The sequence below is a fragment of the Saimiri boliviensis genome, chromosome 4 (assembly GCF_048565385.1).
Source record: "Saimiri boliviensis isolate mSaiBol1 chromosome 4, mSaiBol1.pri, whole genome shotgun sequence".
NCBI classification, from domain to species: Eukaryota; Metazoa; Chordata; class Mammalia; order Primates; family Cebidae; genus Saimiri; species Saimiri boliviensis.
Genome location: NC_133452.1, coordinates 76,538,108 through 76,549,207, shown reverse-complemented (window position 1 = coordinate 76,549,207; position 11,100 = coordinate 76,538,108).

The window sequence follows — 11,100 nt, the reverse complement described above, 5'->3', positions numbered from 1 at the left end:
GTTCAACATAAATGTGAGCCTTTCTGACCCTGATATATTATAAAATTATAACTTCCTGTTTCATTTTATTCATGGGAACTATTGCCATTCAAAATTGTTATATTTATCTATGCGTTTATTATCTTAGTGTCTGTCTTCCCTGTCTAGAATAAGATTCATCAGCTTACCTGTTGTTAAAAATCTATTATATGGTGATAATAATTGTTAAATAATTAGCAGATGACAAATATTAACACGTTTTTGAAAGGGGATGATAAATGCTAATATTTATTGTGCACTTAATATTTGCCAATAACCATTTCAATCATTCTATATTTATTAACTTATTCATTTTTCACAATTATATTCATGAGGTGAATACTGTTGTCACCCACACTTTATAGAGGATTGAAGAAAGAGTAAGTAGCTTGCCAAATGCCTCACAACTGGTAAATGTAGAGTAAAATTGACACCCAGCAGGCTTTGGGGCCCATGGACTCCAGTGCCGTGGTATGCTGTGATAATTTTGTTTCTCCTACCACAGGAACATTTTCTATGTGCTATAAATATCTGCTTATAAGACAGTGTTAATCTAAAACTGCTGTATATTTTAACATTTAGAAAATAACATCTTATCCCAAGAAATTTTCATTGTTAAAATGGAAAAAATTGTCTTTCAATCGTAAGATTTCTGAGAATAATATTTGATAAAGTAAGTTGTGATTTACTTCACCAATAGCTGTGAAAGTTTAATAGGAGCTAAAATGCTAGGATCAGTTTCCATTGCTATAACATTGAGATGGGATATGTTCAATACAATTTTTGGAATATTATTGGGAAAAGATAGAATTGATGATAACTGTAAGCTTTAATTCCAGCTCTGATATTTATAAACCTTATGGATTTATATAAGCAACAATCATTTTAAGTCCCTCTGAATCTTACTTCTTTTATCTTTATAGAGGTTGTAATGATGACTGACTTGTGAAGATCAAATGAAGAACATGTAAAATGACTAGCACAATGCCTGGCACATAACAGACAATCAGTAAAGATTAGATGCTGTGGCTTTTCTTAGATTATATTTAGTATGAAAAAGTAAATGAAGAGTAAACTCTTCATTATATGTAGCTTATTCCATTCTTTTAGGATATTCAATCAGTCAATAATTGAGCTGTTTCATAAATAAAACAAAACTACCTGTGTTGATAACATGGAAAAAAATAGACAGTATCTTTGTCTTTGTGGAGATTACATTCTAGTAGGGAGAAAAGACATTTAAAAACAAATAATAAAGTTAAACATATTACATAATGTGATGTAATTTGAAGGAAAATGCTATAGTGATTAAAAGTGTGCTGGGAAATAGAATATCTCTACTGAGGTACAGCATGCAGTTGGTGATTCAATTCGCTTAAAGAAGATAGTGTGTCAGGTTTATGATCACTCAGCTACAGGGTGGCCAATACTTGTAAATTTCAGGCTACAAAAGTAGGGTTTGGTATCTATTTGAAATACTGGTAAACAGCTCAAAATTAACATGCTAACTTTTTTCTTTTCCTTATTTATATTCTCCTTTTAATCTTTCAAAAAATGACTCTTGCATCTACCCAGTTATTTATATGGTAAGCTAGGAAGAAACACTTTTGATAATGTGCCATCCCCAGCCTCCACATCTTAGCTTTTACCAAACCTCAAAGACTTTCTCCAGTTCCTATTTCTGATAGGTTCTGGGACTGGAGATCTAGGCTGTGGCAAGATCCCCAGTGGATCTTGGAGTATGGATCAAGCCCTATAATCCATGCTAAGTATTTGAATTCTGTTTAAAAGGAGATAGAAAGCCACTTAAGTCTTACAAGCAAAGTAGAACAAGATTTAACTTATATTTTTAAGATAATACTTTGCTTACTATGTAAATAATGGATTGGAAGAGGTAAGAAATAGAAGACAGAAGACTGGTTGGAGGATATTGCAATAGTCCAGTGGAAGAGACTATTGCGGCTTAGGTTAAGGGAGCAGTTGTCATGTGGCTGCAATGTTATCTATTAGAAATATACATTGGAGACAGTCTCCAGGGCTTGATAAAAGATTACATGGGGACATTGGGAATAGGGAAGTGTTTAAAGTTCCCCTCTTAGCCTCCTGTGTTAATAGCTGGGTAGATAATCAAAGTATTTATTGAAATATTACAGAGAGAGTATAACTAAGGAAAAGGAAAAATCATGTTAATTTTGATATGTTTAAGAGTAATTCAGATGGATATTAAACACTCCTCTTTTTTGTAAATCTGAATGTTAGAAAGAGTGGTCTGAGCTGGAAATAAAATTTTGGAAAACTTTAACTTACTTATAGGAAGTGGTTGCAGTCATGGGAGTGAAGGGACTATTAGGAACATAATACAAACTGAAACATGAAATAGTCATGGACTTGAGTCTTATCTTTGGTTTCTTACAGAAGATAACTCAGAGACAAGGATTTAAGCGTATGTAGTTTATTTGGGAAGAGCTGGGAACACTGTCATGGGAGGGAGAAATAAGACAGGGAAGATAAAGCAGCCAATAAAAAGTGGATTATTTAAACCAGCTACAACTTTAGAGCTTAATCCTATGCTTCATCCCTTAGAAATAAGGTAAAACACATACCCCAGAATTACAAAATGGAAGGGGCATAGGAAGTAGGGTATTTTTAAAACAGTTTCAGTGAGGTATAACAAAAAAAAATGTACATAGTGTGTGCAATTTGATAAATTTGGACATATACATACACTCACAAAATTGTCATCACAATCAAATTCGGGGCATTTGACTCCGTGGATGAGGATGAGTTGAGTTTTGATTGGAGGTAAGACATCTGCATGGTAACATAAAGGATGTAGAGAGCAAAAAGACTTCTTAAAGCAATGAAGGAAAGTGCCAGGAACTTTGCTAATGGAAGCAAGAATTTCATAGACATAGTGATATAGTGGAAATGTTTTGGAGACAAGGAAAAAGGGAAATATGGGGCTAGGGATGGTATAGGGCAGTGAGCCGATAGATGTCTGATCATCAGAAGGGCTTGCACTATAGAAGGGTAGTACAGTAAACAGGAAGGGGAGACAAAATACATTCAGATTGGAGGGAAAGGGTGGGCTTTAACCTAATGCAGAAAATATGCTCACTAGTAGAGTGAAAATGTTTTTAAAAATAACATTCTCAAAGGTATTTCCACACATACAGAGAACATATTTATTATTTACTTAAAGATAAGTCATTCAGACAAAATTAAAATACTTTAAGTTTTTCAGAGGTTAATCTTTTTTTCAAGTTAAATATTTTTTAAATTGATAAGTAAAATCCTCTCTAAATATATTGTAAATAAATTAATATCTTCATGAAAGCTCTTAGCTTATTTAATTTTTCAGCAGTTTTACTATATACTCTTCTAATGGGCATTTAACTATGGTAGAATTAACTATTGATTTTGAAATACAGAGTGAGAGTTGATAGGAAGTTAATGGATATAGTTATTTAATGACCAGTTGAGTAAATCTTTCTGGACATAAAACATAACAGATTCTCCTTACTATCTTTAAACTACAGAGGTATAACCATAGTTATGTGCTTTGGGGTATGATGAATGAGCTCTGTCTTTGGCTGTATTAAGAATTGAGTGAAAGTTTAACTACCAAAGAACACATGCATCACTCTAAGAGGAAGCTGCACTGTGTACAGTTCCCTTGGAGATAGTAGAGAATCGTAAGAAAAATAAGCACTGAAAAGTCAATAGTTGGTTGTCTTCTAGGTAAAACAGTCAACTTACTGTGTAATAAATCATTGCAAATTGAAAACTAGAAGCAAATTATAGATTATTTTTTGTTTTAGGTATAAAAATAATTTATTAGCCAAATTATGCAGCCTAATCTGAAAATTTTATAAAGGAAAAAAAATGGCAGTTCAATAAAAATCCATCAGGAATTATTCTAGATCTTATTTACAGAGCTCTATCTTTATCTTAAAAAAAAAACTAAATAAAAAATTAAAAAACAAAAATATGGAAATGTGTCAACATGTATTTTTCATTTTTGTATTTTGCATGCTGAAATATTCTCTGCACATTAAGAAATGTGACCTACATATGATGTATTTTTAAGCCAAATATAATATTATTAATAAAATATTTAAAAAATTATTCTTGACAGCTATCAACAAAATACTTTTGCCATAATATTCAGCCAGAATATTTTTTCTCTAGTAAATATTTCTTTCAAATGACTTTTGAATAATTGATTTTTACTGCTTCTACCACCAGATATAATAGCAATAAATAGATTAAGCTGTAATTTTAGTGAATCAGCCTTCCAACAAAACAAAACATACAGTTATACTAGATTAAAAAAAAAAAAAACTCTACTCTTTATATATACCATGAAGTCCTCAGGAGTTGAAAGTGTTATTGATACACACAATTGTGGGGCTTTCATAGACAGGTAGCATCTAACTTTGGTTTTCAATATTATTTTATCTTTCAGATATCTATAATCTTTAAAATCAATTGCAAACAAGGTAATCAAAACATCCCGTATATAATAAATCAATCATTTAAGTATATGACATTTTAAAAAGATGAGTAATTTATTTATTGAACACATACAACCCCCTTTAACCCAATTATTGGTTTAACAGGGAAACCATGTCTAAGTTCTCAGTGATGGTGACCATTTAACTTCACATTTGCAACTAAGGGAAAATTCACATGCTAGCTCAACCCTGCTTAAGACAGGACTGCACAGTTGTAAATTACAACTGAAGTTGAAATATCTACTATGACTCATTCACTTTTCTATCTCAGACTATCAATGAAATATTATTTTCTTGAAGTACAAGAAATTGTACTTCAGTTTTTTAATTTTTCAAAAATCATATCTATGATGGCTATGTAAAGTTGGAAAATTCAGAGTATTAGAATACCAAGACACTAAGTAATAATTGTTGATAAACTGCCTGTTTACTTTCTTCTGTGCTTTATAATGCATTTTTCGTCTATCTTACAGTGTTCTCTTTGGTCTCTGATATGGTTTGGCTATGTTCTCCCCATATCTCACCTTGAATTTTAATAATCCCCGTGTGCACGGGCAGGGCCAGGTAGAGATAATTGAATCATGGAGACAGTTTCTCCTGGTGGTGAAAAAGTTTCAGGAGATCTGATAAATGGGAGTTCCCCTGCACATGATTTCTTGCCTGTTGTCATGTAAGTCACATCTTTGCTTCTCCTCTGGCTTCCTCCATGATAGTGAGGCCTCCCCAGTCATGTGGAAGTGTGAGTCCCATTAAACCCTTTTCCTTTATAAATTACCCAGTCTTGGGTACATCTTTATTAGCAGCATGAGAACAGAGTAATACAGTCTCTATTTAACTTATTTAATAAACCATAGTATTTCAATGTGCTTACTTAAAAAAACTTTTATTCAAATCATGAATAGATTTTATGTGAAGAATAAGCTACCTTGACATGTCCTTGTTTCATGTAATCATGTTATTTATTATTACTTCAACGTAAAATCCATTGTAAGTATGTATAGCAAAAGTCAGGTTGTTGACCATAAGGAGTCAATAGAGAAATTAAATTAAGGAGACGGGAAAGGCTTTGCTTTAACGATCTTAAACTGATAAATTTAGTTTAACTAGAAGATGACATCAAATACTTTTCTGGTTTAGAAAGTTAAGACTGCATCAGACTAAGGATGACAAGTAATTAGATGTCAAAGTTCAGCTGGTTTTGTCAAGTGGGAAAGGAAGAGGAAAATTAAAGTCAGGGTGTTTATTCTTCGGCATCCCTTCCTGAAGGCCTATCTGTACCTGCCTGGATCCTTCAAATGCTCCTCTGTGCACAGCTTTCTCTACCCAATCGTCCTGGGCTGATAACGTGTCCCTTCTGTTGTCGTCTTATGCCTGCTGCCTCTAGCCCGAGGTTACTGCAGCATTTCTTGTGGTTTAATATACCCAATTCCACCTTTGTAAATAGTTACTTTGTAAATGAATCCTCTTTACATTTTTAAAATTTGAGTATGGTTTTTATTCCTGTTGGGACATACAGCTCTTAATTCTTTTGGCAATTGTTTTTGAGAGGCATTTGGATGGAAGGGAAGTATATTGGTGATAGAACACAAATATCAAAGATGTATAAGCAAAGTTCAACCTTATTAAATTATTCAAATCCTCTGTATCTTTACTTTTATCCATTTAATCTATTATGCTCAAAGACCAATAGTTCCGTGTTTAAATCTCCCTATACATTTATGTATTTGTTCATTTCTCTTTGAATTTCCAACTGTTTTAAAAATAGATGTTATTACCATATATTTAAATATACAGAGAATCTTGATTTATAAATCCTTATTATGAATATTAGTTTGACTTTTCCTCACCTTCTTATTTCCATTTATTTCTCATAGATATGTAATTTCTTTTGGTATTAATATTTATATTCCCTTCTTTTTTTATCTTGACTTGTGTGTATTTTTCCATACTTTTAATTTTTAGCATATTTCATCTTTAGATTTGTCTCTTGTAAATAGCACACACTCCAAAATCCTTTGCTTCTTTTAACAACAATAAGAACAACAAATACTTACATGAGGTTCCTATGTGTAGGCACCATTCCAAAGCTGATTCTTATTTATCTAATTGAATCACCGGGACCCTATGGGTGGATATATTATAATCCTTTTACAGGTGAGAAAACTTAATCGAAGAATTTAAAACAATGTCAAACACAAGCAAGAATTAGAACAGCTTTGAACCCTCAGTTTATCTGATCCAGCGTTCTTAGCCACTATGCTATAGTTCTGGTCAGAATCAGAAATTTAAACCAATGGATGCCATATCTGCTAAATGTGGTCTTATATCAATCAATTATATTGTTTTGCCTTTTCTTTCAGTAACCGTAGACAAAAAAGATACCATATTTTAGCTTCTGCTATTTAAGGGGAATTTGATGTGTTCTTATTCTGTCTTTCTCAATTTAGACTGTGTTAATTTAATTTGGGTTTCTAGGAGCACAAAGTACTTACTTTTAATAATAATACATTAAATATAGTATGTAAATTACATTATTTCTTTCAATAATTCTTTCGGTTTTTTGCTTTGGTTTTCCTCAGTTAAGATTTTCATCTATCCAAAAGACCTATATTTAAATATATCCAGGGTTCATCTTCCTTATCTTCTCTGTTTTTAATAGGGTTTTTAGTGTTATTTTATTTTTCTTATAGGTTATTTGTGTAAACATATATTATCTCTACCTATATGTCTATATCTATATAAATATCTAATATAATTGGAAAATAATATAGATATACATAAAGGGGTAATCGAGGGATGTATACTTATTTCTTACATATTTAATAACAAATTCCCATTGGCCTTCACATAAACTATATGAGAATTAATAAAGAATTTTCAGACTATAAACACATTTTTTCAAAATTCTATGTTTCTCAAAATCCATATCTTTTCATTCAGCATTTATGATTCAAAGGGAAAGTCTGACACTGGTCAAGTTTTTATTTGTATGCACTTTGGATTTGAAATTTTAGGCAGATAAAATTTAACTTAATTTTTCAAGTACATGAAGAAGTGTGGGGTTTTAAAAAATTATATTAGAAAAACGATGAATATCGGGGAATAAAAACTTTTTTTATGTCAGGAGGATTTTGCATACTTCAGTTTATCCTGGATTCTTTTAAAATTACCATTTTAAGGTCTTTTTTCTTGTATTTCTTGTCTATTAAAATTTTGCTTATTATTTCTTAATAGCACTCAAATAGGGTGCATGTTCTTATGTGCATGTATGGATTATATGCACAGATTATCCGTGTATATATATATATGGATATATATATATGTATGTATGTATATATATATATACATACATACACACACATAAATATGTTTTTATATACACATACAATGTATATCTGTAAGTTGTACCCATAAATTTGTAAATGAGTTGTGGCTCTTAATACAAAATTTGACTAATGAATCTGATACTAAATATGCACATTTCATGAATATGGCAGGTTTCTGACAGTGAGTAATTAGATCAACACATGTTTATTCAGAATGAAGTAATAATGGGTTATAAGCCATATGTAAATGTAGACAGTGATCTCTACAATAGACATTAGTAAGCTACCTGGTTATACAAAGAATCAGGGTCAGCTCAACTTTCTACTTCTTTTTCCTCAAATACAAGACAATGCTAGTCCTCAGAGGTATTACCTATTACAAAATTATAGATCTTCTAGGACCTAAAGTATGATTATTTGTTCAGTGGTGAGTTCATCTTTCTTCCTACTTTCTAACTAATGAAAAACTTACATATCTAGAGTGAAGACGCTGATGAAACCTTTAAATTATTATTTTTTACTAAGTTAAGGCTTATGTACATTGAACTGTTATCATTTTGTTCTGCAAAATACGTAGTCCATTTCTGAATTTTAGAAGAAAACTCTAGAACATTCTCTGAAATGATTATACTTCTTAAATGTAACCATTGCACACGATTAAATTTTTTTTTTCTGATGCAAAGCTGTAGGAATCTCAGATCTTGCTCTAATACTTGAATGTACTTTCTCAGCTCTTGAAATAACACATGGAAGTTACAAATGGTTTTCCTCAGTTAAGATTTTCATCTACCCAAAAGCTCTTTGTTGTTTTTGTTGCACTGTGTTAATTCTGAAAAGTGCAGGCAACTTTCTCTTACAGGAAAACTTCCTGACTTAGTTTAATTTTAAAAATTCATTTTCTCTGTTATATTAAATCGTGACACATTCTATGTTACCCTCTTTAATATTTCTTTGGCCGTAATAGTTCAGAGATTTTACCATTTAATTACTTCATCACTTCTATCAAGAGAATTAAATTTGCTCTACTGGATGGTTTCACTGTTTCCTTCAAGCAACACCAAAAATTGCACTGAATAATTTTGTTGCAACGAGATCTCATCAAGTTACTGAAATTCTTTATTTTTTTTGGTATCATTGCTTTCTGTAATACTGATGCTTTTTATGGCTTTAATTTGGGACAACTATCAGGAAACATTATATTTGATAAAACTAAGATAGCCAAACAGATAAAAAAACAAATTAAGAAAAGTTCTGAATTAAAAAAAAATGATAACTATATTCCTGGTAAAGAAATTAAGTATAATGAAAATACAGCTCACAAAATTATCCTTCTGAAAAACAAATCTGATTAGGTTACTTTACTGGCTTTAAGAAAAAGTTTCCTATTGCCTAGAGCAGTTGTCTATATATCATTTTTTAAATATAACTCTATTAGTAAAACAATGTTGAAGAAGCCTTTCCAATATATGTGTAGGCATTTAAAATTAAATTATAGCCATACATTATTCTACAAATATACCTGGATAATATACCCATTTTAAATGATTTTTTAAAGTACAAATGAAAGTTTTTTTCCCGGCCACGTTCTAGAGGTTCCTCTGGCATAAAACCTGGCATACAACCAGTGTCCTTTGACAACCACGGACAACAGATGTCAGCAAACTATGGCCTGCAAGTAAACTTCAATCTCCCTGTGTTTATATAAATAAAGTTTTACTGAACAAAAGGCATGCTTGCTTTTTTATACATTGTTGTATGGATGCTTTCACACTGCAACAGTAAGTAATTAAGGGACCACATATCCCACAAAGGCCTGACCTGTCTTCTAGATAAAAGTTCTGTCTTCTATTCTGTCAGCTCTAATATTCCATTTGCAAATATCTACAGTTCTAGTCTTAAGGTATTCCTGGTTGCTTTCAGAGTATGCATTTGTCACACAACTGCAACTTTGGACATGTTTTTTATCCCTTTGGAATGCTTTCATAAAGGTCTTTCATTTAGTTCTTCATAATATTTCTTATTTTGAAGAAAATGTCTCTTCCTTGTGATTTTTATGGGGCTATCAATTGTGGACAACAAATTTTGTCTGGTTGATTATAAAACTTAAACTAGGCAAATGTAACTCTGTCTCAGGAATTTGAATCTCATGTAGAAATTTAGAGAGAAAATGAAATTAGAGTAGTTAATCAATGGTAGTGCCCTAATTGAACAGTTCACAAAATCTCACTATTGCAATCCCTGGAAATGTCTTTATTTACATCTTTCACAAGGTTTGGTAATCTAGCTCTTCCTTTGATTTTGCAAAATATGTACTATCCTTCTATTTAGTTTTACTTAGGCCCTTTTCTAATATTATTTATAAATGCAATCAAGTTTATTAGGATCCAATTTGCCCATTAGAATTTGCCCAGGTTCTTGCAAGAAAGTTACCAGTAAGAAAATTCAGTATATATAGCTTGCCATATAATTATTTTGATAAAATTTTGGCCCAATTGCAAGTTACAAGAGACACTAAAGAATTCTGTTTTCTGTAGATGCTTAATTGTACACGTTTGGAAAAGGTGTAGAGATGGTCAATGTTATTGTAGTTGTAAAACCCATTTACTTACTGTAAATCAGATATTGGATTGAGAGAATCACTGCTACTGAGTAATCAGAAGAAAAGCTAGTACAAATTATTTAAAGACAACCTAGCAAAGGATGGTTTTCTGTAATCTTCAAATAGCTTATTCTTAAACAAAGTAGCATATACTAGAGGTCTGCAAACTTTTTCTTCAGAAGGCCAGATAGTAGACATTTTTAGCTTTGCAAGCCCTACATCATCCAGCTACTCAGGTCTGTTGTTGTAATACCAAAGTAGTCATAGACAGTATATAAATGGACAGGCATGGCTGTGTTCCAGTGAAACTTCATTTACAAAACAGACAACGTTCTATAGTTAGGTAATCCCTTTTATAGACCAGAGTTTGTGCCCCTCGCCAGGCTTCTTTAGCTGAGGTGTCAATTAGTACGCATTGTTTTAATGTGATTTGAATTCATTTGTTTGTGAACTGTAGTTCATATACAAATATGAACACCATAGTAGACTAAACAAGTATTTTGAGACCCCATTCTGCATCAAATAACGTGTCCAAGCTCAGACCATGCTTCAAAATCACTGTAGAGAAAAAAGCCTGTGTCCCAAAGCATTATCAAAGGTAAATGATTCCTCAGATAATACACTAGAGAAATGTCTATTA